A 20620-nucleotide genomic window follows, 5' to 3' on the forward strand; every position below is an offset into this window, starting at 1 on the left:
CAGATGTCAGGTGATTGAAGTCTTTGATGAGAACCAGGGCCTGTGACTGGGGATTTCTACTAGCTGTTTGAAGAAAGCTTTATCTTCCACTTCCTCCTGTTTGGGTGGTTTATAGAAGACACCTACCATAACCCTTGTTGCTCTCCCCTTTGAACATAATCCAGTGGCTTTCAATAGGCCTATATTCAGTTTCATAATGGAGCTCTGAGCAATCATACAGCTCTTTTACATAAAGCACAACTTCTCCTCCTCTCCTCTGCCTGTTCTTCATGAACAGTTTATACACCCATCCATAACAGTACTCCCAGTTGTGCGACCTATCACATCTTGTCTCTGTTATTCTAATCATGTCATAGGACTGTGTTAGGAGTTCCAATTCTTCCTGCTTGTTTTCCAGCTCCATGCATTTGTGTACAGACATTTGGGGTGCTGACAGATGTGTAGGCCCCTGCTCTAAGTCATGGCATGTTATATAAAGTGCCACGAGTTAGATTACCCCCCTGACCCAATAGACATTCACCTGTTGGGTCGGGGCAGGGGGGTAATCTAACCTGTTGGGTCGGGGCAGGGGGGGAGCCTGCCTGCAGGAGCCCATGGAGCCTGCCTGCAGCCAAAGAGCCACCCCTCTCCCCCAGCCACTCTTCCCCAAGTTCTGGGTCTATCTACAGAAAGGGAAGGAATAGGAGGGAGGGGGAGTGAGCTGCCAGATGGGGTTTTCCTGGCCTGAACTGAAGTGGGGGGCTGGGAGGGGGGTATGAGGCTGGGGGTCTCTAATCCACCTGACCCCATCCTGTTCAGGCCAGAAAAACACCAGCTGGCAGCTCAGTCCCCTTCTCTCCTACTACTTCTCTCTCCTGCTCCCTCCCTTCCTGAATCAGCTCAGCTCCAATCATAGCACAAATTAATCCTAGGGAACACAAGTTCCCTAAGGTGCTCCAAAATGGAGTGCCTTCATTGGATATCTCATTTGATGAGGGTTAATTTGTTGTGTGATTGGCTACTTTAAAAGTGCTCTGCAGCCATACACATGTGTCATAGCATGACTGTAGAGCGGTTTCAGGGGGCTGATCATATAAAAAATATAAGTTCTGTCTGCACCCCTGAAGCAACTAGCCAATTGCTTTACTTTCTCAGGAAGAATGAGAAGGCCTCTTCTGTCTCCTCCTCCTGCTTGTGCTTCCTCCAGGTCACCCATTTCCCCACTTACTTCAGGCCAATGCGGTTTGTGTTTTTTGTTTGTTTGTTTGTTTGTTTCAATCCCTATGTTTGAATAATACATTTTGTTAAATTTAGGTTTTTTAGTGGGGAAATGGGAAATTTATTTGTGTTTTGTTTTGTTGAAGTGGGATAGATATTTCTTAATATTAGAATTTGATGGGTTATTGAGTTTAGTGCAAAGTTTCTCTTAAAAAAAGGGAAATGTTTTACATTTTTGATGTAATAATAATAATAATAATAATACTGCTTATCTGCCTTTGTGCCTTGATTCTAGATCTGACCACCCATTGTTGACCCTACCTGGACTTCAACCTCTGCCTCTGCCTTATGTATTGGATCATCGGAACTTGGCTTTCACAGGTACCTAACGCAGCTCACTCCCTGATCCTGCTCTGACTAGCACTTCAGCCTTGATTTGGCCTCTGACCTTCTGGCTTTAACCCTTGCTACTCCTGAGAACTTTGGCTATTGGCTAGTGCTAATCATTTGTTAGACCATCTGTGCTGTGGTGTGTGACAGTGGTGGTGTTCACTGGCACTTGGAAAAAACATCTTTATCAGGGCTGTCCTACAATCCCTCTGGATTGCATGCCTGACAGCCAATCCAGAAAAGTGTTGTCTAGGTTGTTGGGAGGCTATTTGAGCTATGGTTTTGGAAATGGCAAGATTAGACCTTTTGTTGACAAGATTGTTCAATTGGTGAGATAGGAGGAACAGATAGGAATGAGTTTTTTTGTATCTATATTCCAGAACATGGACAAGAACATTTAATAGATTTCATAGAAGTTAGGGGCTGGAAGGGACCTTATGAGATCATTGGGTCCAGCCCTGCCCCCCCCCCCCCCCCCATGGCGGGAAGTCAGCTGGGATCAAGTGACCCCAGCAAGAAATAAATCCACCTGTTTTTTGAAGGAGTACAGAGTAGGTGCTGGCACCACTTCTGGGGGGAAGTTTGTCCCAGACCCTAGACACATGCAATGTAAAGAACTTTTTTCTTATGTATAGTCTAAATCAGCCTTCATGCCCATTAGACTTTGTTGTCCCTTGGGGAGCTCTGGTGAACAGGTGTTCTCCCAGGTCCTGATGTTCCCCTCTTATGTAATTGTAGGCTGCCACCAAGTGCCCCCTGAGCCTTCTCTTCTCCAAACTGAAGAGTTTGAAGTCCCTCAGCCTCTCCTCATACAGCCTTCCCTCCAGGCCTTGGATCATATGTGTGGCTCTCCTCTGGACTCTCTCAAGCTTCTCCACATCCTTCCTGAAGTGGGGGGCCTAATACTGAATGCAGTACTCCAACTGTGGTCTCACCAGGGCCAAGTAAAGCGGGAGGATGACTTCCCTGGTTTTGCTTGAGATGCATCGGTGGATGCACACCAGAGTTTGGTTAGTTTTGCCAGCCACAGCATCACATTGGTGGCTCATATTCATCTTGTGGTCTATCAAGACCCCCAAGTCCCTTTCGGTCATGGTGCTAGCGAGTGTAGCACTGCCAAGCTTGTAAGTATGCTTGGGGTTCTTCAAACTGAGGTGTGGTGGTGTGACCACCCTCCCCCATAATTTGGTATTGTTCATGAACTTGGCCAGTTCACATCTGACTCCTGAATCCAGATCATTGATGAAAATGTTAAAGAGTACCGAGTACTGAGCCATAAGGGACTTCACTGGTAACCCTGTATCATGTTGATTTGCTCCCTTCAACTAGTACTCTTTGTGTCCAACCCCATAGCCAGTTCTCCCATTTGGACTATAGGCAGGCACAAGAGGGACATCAGTTCACCAACAGTTACCAACTGTTACCAACTAGGTGCCAACCTAGTAAAGGGGCACTTGGAGGGGCTGGACATGTTCAAATCAGCAAACCCAGATGATCTTTATCCAAGGGTGCTGAAGGAATTGGCCAGTGTCATAGCTGAACCAGTGGCATGACTGTTTGAGCACTCATGGCATGCAGGACAGGTCCCAGAGGACTGGAAAAAGGCCAATGTGGTTCCTGTTCTCAAGAAGGGAAGAAAAGAGGATCTGGGTAACTATAGGCCAGTTAGTCTTACCTCTATCCTCGGGAAAACTTCTGAAAAAATTATTAAGGTCCACATTTGTGGGAGTCCAGTGGGAAAAATAATTCTGAAGGGCAACCAGCATGGACTCATAGCAGGTAGATCCTACCTGACTCACCTTGTTTCTTTTTATGATCAGGTCATCAAATGTTTAGATGAAGGAATTGAAGTAGATGTCATTTACTTAGATTTCAAAAAGGCATTTGATATGCTGTCTCATCCCGTTCTTATAAATAAACTAGAATGGCTGTTTGTCATAAATGATTACACAGTCAGGTGGGTGGCAAATTGGCTCATGGGATGCCCCCAGAGAGTGGTGGTGGATGGGTCGGTATTGACCTGGAAAGATGTTGGCAGTGGATTCCCCCAAGGTTCGGGCCTTGGATCAGTGCTTTTCAATATCTTCATCAGTGACTTGGATGAGGGTGTGGCGAGCACTCTGTCCAAATTCATAGGTGTCACCAAATTATGGGGCAAAGTAAACACACTGGAGGGTAGGGAATGGATTCAGGTGGATTTGGACACACTGGAGAAGTGGGGAGAACAAAACAGGATGCAGTTTAACAGGGATAGGTTCAAGGTACTGCACCTGGGGAGGAGGAATCACCAACTCACTTACAGATTGGGAGATGACTTTCTAAGCAACACAGCAGCATAGAGGGACCTTGGAGTCATAGTTGACTCCAAGATGAACATGAGTTGACAATGCGATGAAGTGATCAATAGAGCTAATTACACTTTACCGTGCATTAACAGGTGCATCATGAACAGGTCTAAGGAGGTGATACTTCCCTTCTATGCGGCACTGGCGAGGCCGCAGCCAGAGTACTGCATCTAGTTTTGGACATTGCACTTCAGGAGGGATGTGGATAATCTTCAGAGGGTCCAGAGGAGTGCCACTGATATGGTTAAGGGCCTGCAGGTAAGTTCCTAAGAGGAGAGATTGAGAGACCTGGACCTCTTCCACAAGAGAAGACTGAGAGATGATCTTGTGACCATTTATAAATTCATTGGGGGGAGAGGGGAGCAGCAAAAAATATGAGATACTCTGTTTACCAGAATGCCCCTCGAGGTAATGAGGAGCAATGGCCACAAACTGACAGAGAGAAGATTTAGATTAGATATCAGGAAGAACTTCTTTATGGTAAGGGCGATTGTGAAGGAGTGAGAGAGGGTAAACAGAGCCCCCAGGGTGCCTTATGTGCCAGGCAGCTGAGACTAAGTGAGGAAGAGCAGCCAGCAGTGACAGCGAGGGAAAATGAAAGTAAACAGAGCTTACAGCGTGAGCAGGTCATGAGGCTGCAACTGGAGACCAGAGAAAAGGAAAAGCAATCACAGCAACACTTCCAGAGCAGCATCTCACTCCAGATTGGAGGAGAGAAGCTGTTAGGAGATATTTCTGGGTCTGGAGAGGGGCAGAGAGGGTTAATTCCCTGCAAGCTGCGGAGAGGAGTGGTTGAGAGTTCCTACAAGCAGATATTGCTGATTCTGCCAGAGAAACACTGCAGGAGTGACCAAAAGAAGGAGGCATGCGGACACATCTCTATACGAGGATTTTGATAAGTACTGAAGTGGAGTAGCTGCTGAGGATCCTGGAGGGAAGCAAGGGAGACTTCTTTTTCAGGTTAGAGCCTCCCTGGTAGGGCTTTGCTGTGCTCAGAAGAGAGATCCTACCGGGGACTGTGTATGCTCACCAGTAAATCTGCGCGGATCTATACCGAGCAGCATTAGATTGACTTGTTTCTTTGGATATGAGAGATTGGTCCCCAGACAAATGGGGCACAGACTGAATCTAAAGAAAGACTGAAACTGTTGTGTTTTTGGGGTGTCTGAGCCATCCCTTGATGGTGTGTGTGTTGGACTAAAACTACATTCATCCAAGTGGCAAGCTACAGAGGGATGAGCATTAGACAATAGGGCAACATCAAAACCAGGCTGAAGAGAAACTTTGAATTCCATCTGGAGTGGCTAGGGTGGGAGGTTTGGAGCCCCACAGAAGAAGACAGAGATCAAGACCTGAAGGATCACCTCAGGGTATTGCCTCCTATCAACATTGTACTAACAAAGTCATGGCAGAAAAGAAAAAGTAGGATCAATCTCCCAGCAGACTGGGTGATCTGAGGTTGAGGTCCATCCTGTCACTGTCTGTAGGTAAATGAACTCTCAGCAGTAGCAGTAAGCTCTATAATACCTACAGTCGTCACATTGGTGCATTGGCTGGGAAAGCAGAAGCCACCCCAGGGGTAGAGTAGGAGTTAGATCCGCCAATAGGGGGTCACAAAAGGTGCAGAGGCCATACAACAGACCTTGGGCCTGGTAGTGCAGTTATTACAGCAGCAGCAGCAACAGGCAGTCAGACAGATGGTGGTAGATGAGCAACTGATGAGACAACAGGAGTTAATACAGCGCAATTTGGTGGATTTTCAGGTACCAAAAATGACACTCGAGGATGATCCCAAAGCATTTTTAGAGAGTTTTGAAAGGGTCAGTGGTGGCAGGATTAGATCCATCAAAATGGGCAGCCAAGTTAGGAGTACTTTTAGATGGACAGGCACAGGCGGCATACAGTAATATGTCACAGTTGGATGCTCAAAATTATGAGAGGCTCAAGGACGAAATTTTAAATCATTTGGATATCACCCCAGAGAGATATGGACAAATGTTCAGAGTGTGAAAAAAGAAAGAAGAGAAAACTCCTAGGGCCCCGCTACAGAGACTAGCGAATTTGTTGAATAGGTGGCTTAAGCCAGCAGTCACATCCTTGGAGAAGGTGATTGACAGAGTCTTGTTAGAACAGTTCCTTACTGGCCTACAGGAAGGTACTCAGAGGTGGGTAAGGTGTCATTGCCCCAAGACCTCTAGAGAGGCAATGTGATTGGCAAAGGATTTTGATTGAGCACAGGGGGAAGGGCCTTGAGAAAAAATTGGTAGACCCAACAGTAGTATGAGTGGTAGAACCAGAGAGCTCCAGGGGGAACGTGACAGTAAGGGGCTTAACTGGACAATAGTGGCTGGAGTCACTTGCTTTAGATGTGGTAAGAAAGGGCATAAGGCTAGAGGCTGCCTGAGTAACCCACGTCTATATAGTTCTGAATTTTATGCGCAGCAAGAAGGGAAAAATGAGTCAATGGGGAAACAGGAACCACCTCCAGTGGAGATGATGGATTGTAGTTTGGGAAGAGTGCTAGGGGGAGGATGATGAGCTAAGTCATCAGTGTTGGCGGAAGTGGCTGGGCAAGTGGTCTGGGCAATTATAGATACAGGGTGTGATCAAACCTTGGTGCAAAAAGGGTTAATACCCCTAAGTGGAGGAGTGAAACTGACACCTATCCAGATGGTATGCTTACATGGACAAGGCTGCATGTACTTGAGGATGAGAGTGTGACTACCAGTAAAAGGGGGCACTCTGGAATGGCCAGTAGGGATAGCAGATGACCTGTTGTACCCTATGATCTTAGGCCAAGATTGGCCAGAGATCTATCAATTCTTAGCAAAGGAACAGGAGCAAATAGCCCCTAAGGAAGGTCTTATAGGCCAGGAAGATGCATAGGGATCAGAAAGTGAGGACTCTAATCTATGGGATATGAGTACATTCACGGCGGAGTGCAATTCCGGGAAGCCAAACAGGAAAAGCCAACATTCCGAGCCATGTGGGAGTCAGAGATTGCCAAAAGAGAGCAACAGGTGATATGTCCAGAACTGTGCGATCAACTGCCATGTTGCAAGGTGAGGAAGGGTTTGTTGTACCAACTTAAAAGGGAGTGGTGGGAGGATGTGCTAGCCCACATTATGGTGCCTCTGTCCCATCATCATGATTTATTGCAATTGGCTCATGCCAACCCACTAGGTGGTCACTTAGGTAAAGAGAAAACTATAGCGTAATTTCTTCTGACCAGGGTGCTATCAAGATATGGACCAGTTTTGTAATAGATGTCCTGAGTGTCAAAGGGTAAAGAAGCCTCCAAGGGTACCCTTGCAGGTTATGCCCATAATAGCTGAACCATTCACACATACAGCCCTGGATGTGATAGGTCCACTCCCAAAAAGTGCAGGAGGGCATCAGTTCATATTAGTGTTGATTGATTACATGACCAGATACCTGGAGGCAGTTCCAGTAAGGGCTGTCAGGAGTCTGAAGGTGGTGGAGGAATTGTTGAAATGGATTTCGAGGGTAGGGTAAGCTGCTACCAGGTCCCCTCTCAGCCTTCTCTTTTTCAGGCTGAAGAGTCCCAGGTCCCTCAGCATTTCCTCATATGGCTTGTCGTGCAAGTCTCTGGTTATATAGGTAGCCCTTCTCTGGATTCCGCAAGCTTTACCATGTCCTTGTTAAAGTGCAGAGCCCAGAAATGGACACAGTATTCCAGCTGTGGTCTCACCAATGCCAAGTAGAGCCGCGTAGAGCAGGAGAATCACTTCTTTGCAATGGTTTTGCTGGAGATGCATCAATTGATGCATGCCACCATATTGTTGGCCCTGCTGGCTACAGCATTGCACTGCCGGCTTATGTTCATACTGTGGTCAATTATTACCCCAAGGTCTTGGTGGCAAGTGATGGGTGATCTCCAGTCCTGCTGCCTGATGAGAGGCAGCAGTTGCACAAGCACCCATGTCACAAGTTTTGCTTGTCAGCAGCTAGGGGTGCAGGGCCCCAGAAACCCCCTGCACCTATATCCTTAATATTGGGCAGGCTTTGTGGCTGCAGCAGGGCCTAGCAGCCAGGCCTTCAGTGGTTTCCCTCCCCACTCTGCCCCAAGACAGGCGCAGTTGCACAAGCACCCATGACACGAGTTTTGCCTGCCTACGGCCAGAAGTGCAGGGCCCCAGAACCCCTGCATCTATCTCCTTGAAAGCTGGCAGGCTTCATGGCCTCAGCAGGGGCTAGCAGGCCTGCAGCTTCCACCCTGCTGTGCCTTAACACAAATGGTGTCAGCTGTCATGAGTTTTGCTTGTCTGCAGCTTGAGGTGCAGTTTCCCCCAACCCCCTGCATCTATCTCCTTAAAACTTGGCAGACTTCATGGCCTCAGCAGGGGCTAGCATTTCTGCAGTTTTGACCCCAGTGTGGCTTAACACACACACGTGACATTAGTTTTGCTTTCAAGATTTTGCAGTGCAGTTTCCCCGAACCCTCTGCACCTACCTCTTTGAAGCTTGGCAGGCTTTGTGGCCTCCACAGGGGATAGCTGGCCTGAAGTTTTGACCCTGCTGTGGCTTAACACGTATATGTGACATGAGTTTTGCTTTCAGGATTTTGGGGTGCAGTTTCATCCAAATCAGGCCAGAAATGACAACGTTATAGCCTGTTTCAACCTTCCCCATTATATCCTATGGGCAAAACATTGAAATAGGGTCGAAACGGCAAAATGTTTCGATTGAACAGGATAGAACAGCCGTTTTGACTCAAAACAAAAGTCAAAACAGAATACTGTTCCGTTGAAATGTCAAAACGGTGGTTGAAATGGAATGCTTCCATTTCACAGAGCCTTACTATCTAACTCTTGAGACCCACCAAAGCCTGAGCTTGGACATCTGTCAGAAGCACTGGAAGACCTTCCTGTTTGGAAAGGCATTTAGGCAAATGAAACTAGGCTGGGGTATTGTCTAGGAGATGTTTCTAGAGGGGGACAGTGTTCTATGTTGATATTTTAGTTGTCTTTTAAGGTGTTTTGTTCTCTTGTTTATTTTCCTGTTTTAAATGTTATTCTGTTCTCTTTCTGTAAGCCTCCCCAAGCATTTGTTGGAAAAGCAGAATATAAATTGAATAAATAAAAAAAATTAAAAGAGTATTGCTGACACCAACACATATTACACATAACTAGATAATAATGTGCTTGCTTGTGTCTCTGTGCATTTGGTTGGATTTGTAAAAGGAATTCTTCTGCTATAGTAGGCAAATGATAAAAGGCCTTTAGAGAACAGTATGGATGTCAGTTTTTGCACTTATGTATGCTTTGACTCTAAAACTGCATTCTTATAGAAATGACAACTGTCTTAGTAAGGTGGCATTGATGAATATTCAGGGAATGCACTGCAGCAAATCCATACCACCTTTAATTTACTATTGTCATGGTGATGCATAATTTAGCCAATCAGAACTTCATGGTGACAGGAACACTAAAATCCTTACCATCCTGCTCTGAGCCTCCCCTAGCAGCTCATTACAGCAATTAATTATTCTCTATTTTTTTCTCTGACTCTTCATATTGCTCCCTGCTACTTCTAAACTATGTAGCCATTCACTGCCAAGGGATGAATCATGTCCAGTAGGGCTGTGTGAAGCTTCAGTCACTGATTCGATTTGGTCGAGATTCAGCCCGATTTGGTGGCCAAATCTCCAAATCCAAATTGAAGCAAGAGACCCTTTAATTTCTCTGAATTTAATCAGAACCCTCTGAATTGATTCAGAGAGATTCAGAAAGATTCAGTGATTCGGACATAGACACAGCTTTAAATGTTTTTTCTACATACCTCAAGGTACCAGGCAGCTCATCAACACTGCGATGCTGGGGCAGATGGAGCATCCCACAGGATCGGGGGGGCGGTCCCCAGTGCGCTTAGCAGCAGGCCCAGAAGTGGACCAGAAGCACTTCTGGTCCACTTCCAGGTCCACCTGGGAAAGCATTGGGAGGCCCCTCCATGCCCCCACAGGTAGGTGACTTGTGCCTCCTGGGTCTGGGGGGGCACCCAGGGTCCCCCCGCAGCCGATCGCAAAGCTGGGGGGGGGGGCCTGTGCGCTCCCTGTTCCCCATGCTCTTGTGGGATGCTCCATCCATCCCATCATTGCAGCATTCATGAGCCCCACCTGGTACCTTGAGGTATGTAGAAAAAATATTTAAAGCTGTGTCTATGGCCAAATTGGTGATTCTCCAAATCAGCATCGAATCTTCAGATTCAGATTTGGCTGAATCGAATCAGGGACAGTGATCCAAATCAATGAATCGAATCACTGTCCCTGATTCAGGCTGAATCCAAATTGAATAGGGCCCATTTCACATACCCCTAATGTCCAGACCCAGCCAGAGCTCTGTGGCTGTTCATGCTCCCTTCTCTTTCTGAAGACCTTTAATTCCATAGGTCTAGTCATGTCAACCTGGCCAAACCCTCTAGCTACAAGTAGAAGCAGTTGCCATCCTTGTTTGGAGGCTGTGCTCCACCGGAGATGAAATGGGAATACAGATTTGGATAGCCTGTTCTCTACAAGCTGCCTGCAGCCACAGTAGTACTTTCTCTCAATTCCAAGTCTTTTCAGGGAGGAATGTGCAGTCTCAGGCAATGGCAGGTGGGTGCTGGCTGCATTTCCATAAATGACACTGTTTTAGGGCCATGGCTTTATTAATTCTATTGCTGTGTTTGACTCTCAGGGCACTGACAGGGCAGATACAGGAAATGTCTGTGAAGTCAGTAGCAAAGCCCATAAAATGGGTGCCTCTGGCCATGTAAGGACCATAATTTACTAAAACCATATTCAAAGGAGTTGTCCATGCCCCTAGATTAAGCTACTACTGCTCCCACAATGTGGGAAGGAGACTAAGGGGATGTCTATGTACCAATTGGGACTAATAATGCAAGGCACAGACAAAAGTGAAGCTTTCCGCTGTAACGGCTTCCTGCAAAGCATGCTCATTCTGAGTTACAATGATCCCCTGGACCAAACAGAAGTTCACTCTTGGTTCTAGGGAGAAAGAAAATCTAGCTGCTGGCGGCCAGTATGAAGCCAGTTTCCCATAGCAATGGCCCCTCCTCCCTGAGAGGCTGCAAATTTTTCAGAATGGGAGCGGGGAAAGGGAGGAGATGAAACTCATTCTAAGTGTTCCCCAGTCAGCTCTGGAGGGTGGGGTGGGTGAATTGGACCCCCCTCCACCTGGGGGGGAGGGCAATACACCTGTCCCACCCTCCAGTGGGGGCTGAAAAACCCTTAGACTGAACTCCCTCCAGTCCCTTTCCCCATTCCCTTTCTGAAAACAGTGACAAGCTGGCAGGCAGCGCTGACACAAGTTGCAGAAGATGCTCTGTTTTGAAACATCTTCATCTGGCTCCTCATGCATTTCCTTGAAGATTAATATAAATTTCATTCCAAGTGGCAATGCATGGAATTTGTCTTCTTACTTACCTTGCCTGCACAATACAAACAGTCCAAAGAGGTTTATATGTATTCAGGGACTCTCTATTAGCATTCTTTACGCAGCAGTTTCATATTGTGTTGAGAGATCCAGTGACATGTTGTAAACAGGAGGAAAATGACATTTTCTAGCATTAAAGGTTCCTTGTTTTATGGCTGAAAATGTTTTGGCTCCACTGGATTTTAAACTTGTCTGGGTGATTGAAAAATGTTCAGATTTAATATAATTGATTCAAAATCCCAACCAAAGCTCTGTGTAAAATCCTCTTATGAGATAAATGTCTGGGTTTACAGCTTATTAAGAATGTTTCCAAACACACTCCAGGTCTAAAGACAATTTAAGGTGCCAGTTTCTACAGATATCAGATTGCTGCCAGTGTCAGAATTGGAAATCAATGTCAAATCTGCTGAATAGATATTGTTCACAGAATGCTGCTGGGAATTATTTCTTGCAAACTTGCCTTAACAGTCCTTTATTTTATGAAATGAAGGATGATGTATTTCATTCAGAGATTAATTATAGCAGCCACCAAGTGAACATGCAGGAAAGAAAAAGGAAAACACAGGAGCTAAGAAAAGGGCCCTTTAAAAAAGTATTACATGATTACATTTCATGGATTCAGAGATCTTCAGACCAGAAGAAAATATTACAATTATCTTATCTGACTTCCTGAAGAACATGGCCCAGAAATTTCACATAGTGAGTCCTGCATAAAGCCCATCACTTCTGCTTGAACTGGGCCACATTTTCCCCATTTTTTTCCTTTGCCTCTCTTCTTAGATCCATATGGTGGATCTTGGGTCTAATGTCTTGCTTTTTTATGGCCTAACTTTGCTTGTCCTAACTTAGTCTTCATCCACAGTGAACTCCCAGTGGGCCAGATTCTGTTCTCCTTTACACCAGGGTAAATTAAGTGTAATCCCACTATTAATAAATAGTCTAGGTTAAAAATGAGATTTGTCTGAGTTAGCAGTGACTGAGGAGCTTCTGGTCAGATCCACTATTGACTTATTGGGTGTGACCATGGGCGTGCCTATATTATGTCAGCAGCAGGGCTTGTGAAAGATAGGACTGAACATGCATCACTTACCTGAGTCCACTAATGCACTCCAGAGTCAGAAGTTTGTCCATGAGACTACTCTGCACTTATCCCTAGCACTTGGTCTCTGGTGGGTGTGAGAGAAGGTACTGGAGAGAAGAATGGCCTAGTTTCCATTTCATCCTCTTCAAGAACCATGGCTGATGTAGCATAGACAAGCCCCTAATTGACCATCCCACTGATTGCAATAGTGGGCCACTGACTTCCAAGGGTCTTCTTTAGCATAAATGTTGGTGTTGTAGGTTGTGGGTCCTTTCTCTTCTTACTGCTGTCAGGTTAAGTCATTTACATATGCCTGCTGTAAGGGGAGAGACTATCACAATCAAAAAACACTCTGAAGCTCTCTGAATGGAATTTTACCTTTAACTTGCCTTTGGTCTGATCAAGAATTGTTAGAAGTTGAGATCAAGTGACCTTTGCTTCTTGGTTGGATATGAGTGGTAGTTAGAAGCACCACGCATAGAAAAGCATCCATCCATAAAATGTTATTTTTACTTTAGAAAATGACCTAAAATTGGGGCATGGAGGTAAGTCATAATTCATTGGTTACTAAAGAAAATGTTTTCTTTTTTGGTCAGTGCAATATATTTTTAATTGACAAATCTCAGCGAACAGAGTGCAACGCAGGGTGAAGCAAACAATTCTCTATAGTCCACTAAGGGAAGAACAGCTCATTACCACAGGCAAAGCTGGAGTTCAGGCTTGGTTATTTTTGGCTTACAGTTCCTCAGTTGTGGGAAAGAGCTTTTTTTCAGCTTTTAATAAAATCTGCACATTGTTATTTGCCTCGCTCTGATGAGGGTCTGGATTGATATTTTTACATGCTCCTTGCCAGATTTGTAACATTCTGTTTTTTTCTTTTTCTTCTGTTTAAAAGGGTGAAAGAGCTAATTCTGAAACCCCAAGGACTTTGCCAACATGTGGGGATGAATAAATACTGGATATGTCTGTAACTTCTCTTACTGTTATGCTGCTATAGCTGTTACAGCTGCCAGGGTTAGAAATGAAGAAAAAATGAAGTAGAAAAAAGTAAAAAGTGTGTGTGTGTGTGTGTGTGAATAAGGTGAAAAGAGAAGGGCTTGGGAGAGAGAGAGAGAGAGGAAAAATACAGTGTGGGTGCTCTGGGGGGCAGGAGAGATTGCTAATAAGAAACACATTTATGAAGGAACAATAGCATTATTTTTACTGTGCAGATTTACAGGTCCACAGACAGAGAGTTTGGTGCACAGATATTTTTCAGACTAATTATTCATAGTATGCAGGGGGCAAACTTTCAAATCTTACTCTGGAAAACTCCTGTTTGAGTTCCATGGGAATTTTGGATCAGTACACGTGGTGGGGTGACGTACATAACCAAATTTTGATTTTGAAGAGTTGCACGAAATTACAGTTAACTTCAGTGTTTAATGGGAGTTGTGTTAAGTGTGCTTTGAGGACAAGATTTTGCCCAAAGTAGAGGCTACATAGGGTTTTGTCTTAAAGGCTGCAAATGGACATCACATTTATTCTGAGATAAACCATATTATCTTGGGATAAAGTGCAAGCATAGGGCATTTATAGACATGTGCTGGGAGAAGGGGGGGGGCACTTTAATTAGCACAGCTCTGAGAGCTGCACTAATTAAAAGCACCTGAAGCATCATGTATATCAGTGTCTCCGCGCTAAAGAATGGTGGTGGGGTGCTTTGAACTAAAGCTTGTCAAATGAGTTTTCATTTAAAGCATCCCACCACCATTTTTCAGTGCAGGGATGCTGTCACATGTGAGGTTGGAGTCTTCTGGAGCACAGTAATTACCATGCTCCAGCAGACTCGATTAATCAAGTCTGCTCTGATACACTGTAATTACAACATGTTGGAGCAGCCTCCCTGCACATGTGTAGGAGCCCATACAGACATCCATGTCCATTGTCCTGGGATAAAAGTTTCCCAGGTAAGAGGCAGTAGTAGTTTATCCTTAGATATTGGACAGTACATCTGTACAGTTATTCCAGGATTGCATAGTTGAATCTATGGCAGAAAAATGCCACTAGCTTCAGTTGTTCACCAATCTCTGATTAGAAGGGCAATTTGTGTATACACCAATTGGGGGATATTTTTGTCCCAGGACAAACACCGGCACAACTTATCCTGGCATAAATGCAATGTCTGTTCTTAGCCAAAGAAGCTCTTTGCTCTGTCCTCATTATGGAATTTCTATACAATAACTTTCAAATGAACTTTTCAATTTCATATCAATACTGCCCACAAAAACAGTTGTAGTAGTTGATGGTTATGCTGCCACTGTTGGCGCTGATGTCTCCAATCCCTTATGTGCCCCTTTTCCTGAAGGATCTCAAAGGTCTTGGTAAACTGATTTACAAATTTGTATCATCTCTGAGTAATGGGCAGAAATCACATCACCATTGGTCAAAATGAAGCATTCCAGTTTCTGTGGGGGTGTGATGTGGCCCCAAAGGTGTGATGTGGCCAGCATTGCATCCAGCCACCTTTGCTGTTCCACCCTAGCCCAAATAACCAAATGACCAGCCACCCAGTGACAGCATAGTAAACTAGGGGCATTGTTTGCTATTAGTTCAAAGGCTCAGATTCATATCTTTAGATCTAAAGCAAGATCCAAACCACTTTGCCACTGCAGCTTTTACCACTGTGTGCATTGCAGGAACCATGCAGACAGTGTCAGAATTGTCCCACTAACATGAAGCTTCTACTGTCACAGAGGACAGAAGCTAATTGGCATACAGTGTCTCAGCAGCAACACTGAGAAGGGACATTTTGACTATGGACACTGGGGAAACTTTTACTTACTATCTCACAGGGCCCCAAAAACTATGCAGAGCAGACAGGATGAGTTTTACAGCCATTCTTGGAAAGGCTACTCAGCAATAGGCTTAACAAAAGCCTAGTTCTCATCATTAAGGGGAAGGGTGCCCTCCCTCCTCGCTCCGCTGAGGAACTCTCCTGCCACATCTTTGATGGGAAAAATTAAGATGGTTAATCCCGCATGGTACAATACCAGCTGGACTTCTGGTGCTTAACTGAAACAGCCATAGGCTTTATTATACTCACTCCCACCCAGCCAACTACAGGCTCAGAGGCCTGGGTGGTTACAGAGAGGAGCTCTTTGGTACAACCCAGAAACAAGGTAAGTATTTGGGAGCTGCCGTGCTCCTACCTCACAGTCTCTTTCCTTCTTTCTCTTTCAGGTCTTGTGCAAGTTGATCTCCCCACTGTCCTGCTCGATGCCGACAGCCTGGGTAAGTAACTGACACCGACTCCCATGTAATAACCAAAGATGAGCACAGGTTGTGCTTTTTTTCAAGAACCCCTTACATTGCTTAGCAGGCCTGTGCGAAGTGGCTAGTATTTGCTTTGGATTCAGATTCAGCCGATTTGGGGGACAGTGATTCGATTTGGTGATTTGAATTGCTGTCCCAAATTGATTTGGCCGAATCTAATTCAGAGATTCAGCTGCTGCCGAATCAGCTGAATCTCTGAATCTCACAGGCCCATCCCCCACCTGCTCTCAATGGCTGCCCTACCTGCCCCAGCTTCCAGCTCTTTGGAGAAAAAAGCCCCCACTCACCAGCTCCTGCCTGGTGGGGGGTGATCCCCACTGCCCCACGCCATGTTGGGGGCTCTTCCGTGAGCCGCCAACTCCCCCCCCCCCCGCCACGCTCACAGGCTCCCATAGCTGCCCTGCCTGCCCTAGCTCCCAGCTCTTTAAAAAAACTCAAAAACCTTGGTCTCACCAGCTCCTGCCCAGCAGGGGTGATCCCTGCTGCCCCCACTGCCCCATGCTGCATGGGGGGGGGCTCTTCCATGAGCACCCGAAACCGTGAGGCTGCTGCAGGAGCTGGTGAGTCTGAGCTTTTGTTTTCCTTTTTTTTAAAGGGCCAGGAACTGGGACAAGTGGGGCAGCCATGGGGGGGGCTAGAAGAGTGGGCCTGGGTTGGGGGGCTCATGGAAGAGCCCCCCACACAGCATGGGGCAGCAGGGGGCAGTGAGGTTCCCCCCCCCATGCCTGGCAGCAGCTGGTGAGTAAGGGCTTTTTTTTAAAGACCTGGAAGCTGGGACCAGGCAGAGCAGCCATGGGGTGGGGGGTTGGGACAGTGGACAGGGGTTGGGGGGTGCTCAGGGGGATTGGGGGAGCAGGCAGGGGATGAGGCCCGGCCAAGGTCCCCCGTGGTCCCCTCCCCGCTCCTCCACCCTACTTACCAGCTAGGATTCTGGGTTTAGCTCCCTGCTGCCTGCAGCAGGGACTGCCTGAATCACCAAAGCTTTCCAAATCTTTCTGAATCAATTCAGAGAGCTTTGAATCAATTCAGACCTTTTAATTGGTCCCCTGATTCGATTCGGATTCAGAGATTTGGCCACCGAATCTGGCTGTATCTCCTCTGAATCAAATCAGCACCAGAAGCTTCACGCAGCCCTACTGCTTAGGTTTTAGTGACCAAACAAAAGTGATTTTGACCATCACAGACGTCCATTCAACTGTGGTCATCTACCTAAATCCTTGTTATAACAAATCTCATGCCCAGATACCAGTCACATTTTTTACTGACTGTGATTGATCTTTTACATTAGCAGCTTTAGACAGATACAGGAAATCCAAACTTCTTTATTGTTCCTAAAGTGCGTGGAGAGTCAAACTGTCAAGTTGAAGGTCACCACAGCAGGAAGACAGTGCCTTGGACTGGCATTGCTGCCATGGTAAATAGTTATTTTTGTTCAAATGTTAGCTAACAAATCTTGTATTAATTAAAAGAACTTTAATTTTCTTTATTATGTGTGGTAGTGTATTTTGAAAAACATATTTTAAAAAGGGGGTTAGTTTTTATAAAACAAAGACCAAATCTGAATTTTTAACCAATAATTTGTTCAGAAAGGAAAGCCTGACTCTTTAAATAAAACAGAAAAAATAAAAGAAATTAAAATTATCTTTGAAAATGATGGTACTTATAGGAAAACAATTACATTTTCTGACCAGCACCTAGATTTATGCCAATACCCAGAGGGAGCACTGAGAAGTCCATTAAAATATTAGCTATTGAAGGAGCACCTTTTTATTCTGTGTTCTAAATTATCTAACTGTGATGATGGACGTCTCGAGTCCGGTATCACCCGTCATCTAGGTAGCCACTCCCCTCATCCCTCCTGCCACGACTTTGCTGTTATGCTTGATTTGTGAGAGGGTTTCAGTGGAGTTCTTTAATTAAGGGGTTCTCCGGTACTCACGGTTGACACTTCTGTTGTTCCATGGGGCTCCGCCACCCCTACACCCCATCCACTCGCCAACCAATCACATGCTGGTGGTATGGTGGCCTGCGGTGCACTGCAGGCTTGCCGTTGGTTTCCTCCACCTTGCCTCAGCTTCAGTGTGGGTCCGGCACAGCCTTGCTGGTGCCTTTCCCAAGGGGGAGCTGCAGCACACCGGTCGTGCTGCCCGCCTTCTCCTTCTCTCTCTCGCTCCCCCTGCCCGCGGGTGCTGCCGGGGATTTTGAACTCTCCCACGGCGGCCGTGGCAGCCACCGCGATTGGCTCAGCTGTTTCCCTCACTGGGAACAGCTGCTTAAATAACCGGTGTAATGCCGGCTCGCGCAGCTGTAATTGCAGCTGCTGCTGCGGTTTCGGCTTCGCCGCCGCCGTCTCTCCCGGAGGTAAGTAACCCCACCCAGAGCTCTGTCTCGGGGTTGTGTCTGCCCCGCAACTCTTCCTGCCCTTAGTCTGTGCCCATGATGGCGGCACGCCGCCGTCACATTAACACACTGGAGCAATAGCACCCAGGTCCACAATGGGGGTTTCTGAGGCACTTCAATAACAATAACAATTTGTAGTAACCATGTTCTTTTGTGTGAACTGTTCATAGGCATTTGCCAGGTTCAGTTCTACTGGTAAGAATCGTTGCAAAGAACCTGTAAACGTGGAACTACAGTTAATAATCCCATGTGTGAATATTCACATATGAAATAGTTGTGTGCTCAGTGACGGAACATAAAACAATACCATGTCTTTTCTGACCAATCAAAACAAATACTGTGTGACTGCAGCCCAATCACAACTAATCAACCTAGCTTCTCTACCTAGCAAATGCTAAACAGACTAGAAAAAATGTTTATGTAATAAATTCAAGGAATGCTGTGAGTTGCTTGCTGACAGTCTTATAACCAGTTGTTTATTTTTCTGATCACAATGATTTGCTCAGGGTCAGTGAGAAAGCACTCAGGTGAGCAAGATGTGAAAGGGGTAAATCCTGCTCACCCACTTGTTTTGTAGAATCTGCAGCAAAGCCAGGGAGTGTGCTGCTAACTGCAAGAAAACACATGCAGGAGCAGGATCTTGCACTGTGCTAGTCTTTAGGGAACAGTAACATTAATTAGAAAGAACATAATTTTGCGTAGGCAGGGATTTATCTAAACAAATTCTTTCAGAGGGTAAATCAGGGAGAAGAAATAAAAAGGCATTCAAGTTAAATGGGAATTTGTGAGGGAAAGGGAACCTTGAATTCATGCACAAAGCAGCCTGTTCTTCCTGCCAGCAGATGGATATGGGAGAAAAGCCCTCTAGAGGGTCACTGTACCAGATAAAGCTGGAAAAAGCTTTCTGGAGTCTCACTTGTACCTACAACAAGCTATGGGAGCCCCCTGAAGGCTCTCTTTCCCTTCTGAATTCCATCTCTGTGCAAATAGAAATGTAGAAAGCTTGCGACTTAGTGGGCGTAGCTACATGAGACTTTACTGTGGAGCTGCCTAATTAGCTCTGAAGTAAAGTCTCAGCATCCACATGTGTGGCCCTATTAGGTCACAGGAAACTAATTAACTCTGCCATAGGTTAGTACCTGTCAACACAAGTACTATCCTACAGTGGCTTTCTTTGGTGCTGAGCAACACATGTAGACACTGATGGGGCTGGCTGGGGCATGAGGGTGCTTCAGTGAATGGGCTGCCTGCTGGCTAGCCCTGTACTAAAGCAGCCAGCCCCTTTGCAGCACAGTGAGCCAGTCAAAGGAAATCTCTTGAACAAGGCTGATAAAAATATGGGAAAACAACTTGCCCTCTCTCCTGGAATTTTAAAATAAAGGGCTGGCCCATCAAGGATGCTTTATATCCTCTTTATTGGTTGCAGGCACCCAAAACAGCTCTTCATTTAAGCTGCCAGAACCCTGAGGCAATCTACTGTAATCATAGGCCTGTGCTGGCTCTTCTAGTCACCTAAGGATTTTTCTGTTGGGTCAGAGTCTTAGCTGGAGTTGGAGTACCCTTTGGAAGTTCCACCTCTTGTCTGGAGATTGCAGTCTCAAAGGGTACACAGGAGGAAAGAAAGCAGCAGTGGTATAGATATGTAATAATATAACAGCTGATTCTCAATCTATCTCATGCATCAGAGACTGCATCTCTCCAGAGCTCAACAGCTTCTAGAGAGAAACAATAATGGATATTACTTAGCAAAGGCAAGGAAAGCACCCCACAGCATCCAGGATCATGGCCATGAATTCTAGTTTTTCTTCTGAACAATAAGAGGCCTCTGTAGAATGAAAGAGAAAGACCTAAGTAAACAGTAACTTTTTAGTATATGTGTCCCCAGACACTCCAGTATATTTGTCAAGTAGTTGCTTTGCTATTTTAAATCCTGATTGAAATGTGGTCACAATAAACTTGCATAGTCAATGAATTTCTAGCATATGTAGGTGTCTTAATTAATTAGGAGCAAAGAAAAGTAAAATACCCAGCACCAGAAAAAATCATCCAAACTCATGGAAAAGAAACTCTCTTACAGTTCTGCTGTTTCCTTTCCAGTGGCAGGCTCAAGGACTGTAATTAATCATTCTGTTTTCTAGAGACTTATTATTCTAATGCATGTATAATTTAAAAAATAAGGAGGAGGGAAAGAGAAACTTTTTTTGTTTTTGTTTTTTAACTTGTAAGAAATGTTTATTCTGGGGAGGGTGACAAATGGGGGGCAGCAAAGACCCAACAGATTGACCTGAAGGTCTGGGCCTCAAGGTCAAGGCCTGGGCTCATGGTCTGCAAGGCCTGCCTGCACACTCTAGACAAAAACAAAAAACCAAAAAACCCACAAGGGACAAAATAAGTATATACATATATACAGTTCTATAGTGGAGATAACCAGAGGGGCC

At 45.6% G+C, this 20620-nt stretch overlaps 1 long non-coding RNA gene across 2 annotated transcripts in view; it reads left to right on the plus strand.

Moving 5' to 3' along the window:
* Positions 1-4365: 4365 nt before the first annotated feature.
* Positions 4366-20620, plus strand: part of LOC132251135 (uncharacterized) — a 36905-nt gene continuing 20650 nt past the window's right edge. Inside the window, exons 1-3 of one of the 2 annotated variants that reach the window (XR_009462986.1) lie at positions 4366-6994; positions 15690-15740; positions 17120-17196. This is a non-coding gene — a long non-coding RNA (uncharacterized LOC132251135). The remainder of the gene's footprint in view (positions 6995-15689; positions 15741-17119; positions 17197-20620) is intronic. The other variant, XR_009462987.1, reaches the window with a different exon arrangement.

The sequence above is a fragment of the Alligator mississippiensis genome, chromosome 6 (assembly GCF_030867095.1).
Source record: "Alligator mississippiensis isolate rAllMis1 chromosome 6, rAllMis1, whole genome shotgun sequence".
In the NCBI taxonomy this organism is placed as follows: Eukaryota; Metazoa; Chordata; order Crocodylia; family Alligatoridae; genus Alligator; species Alligator mississippiensis.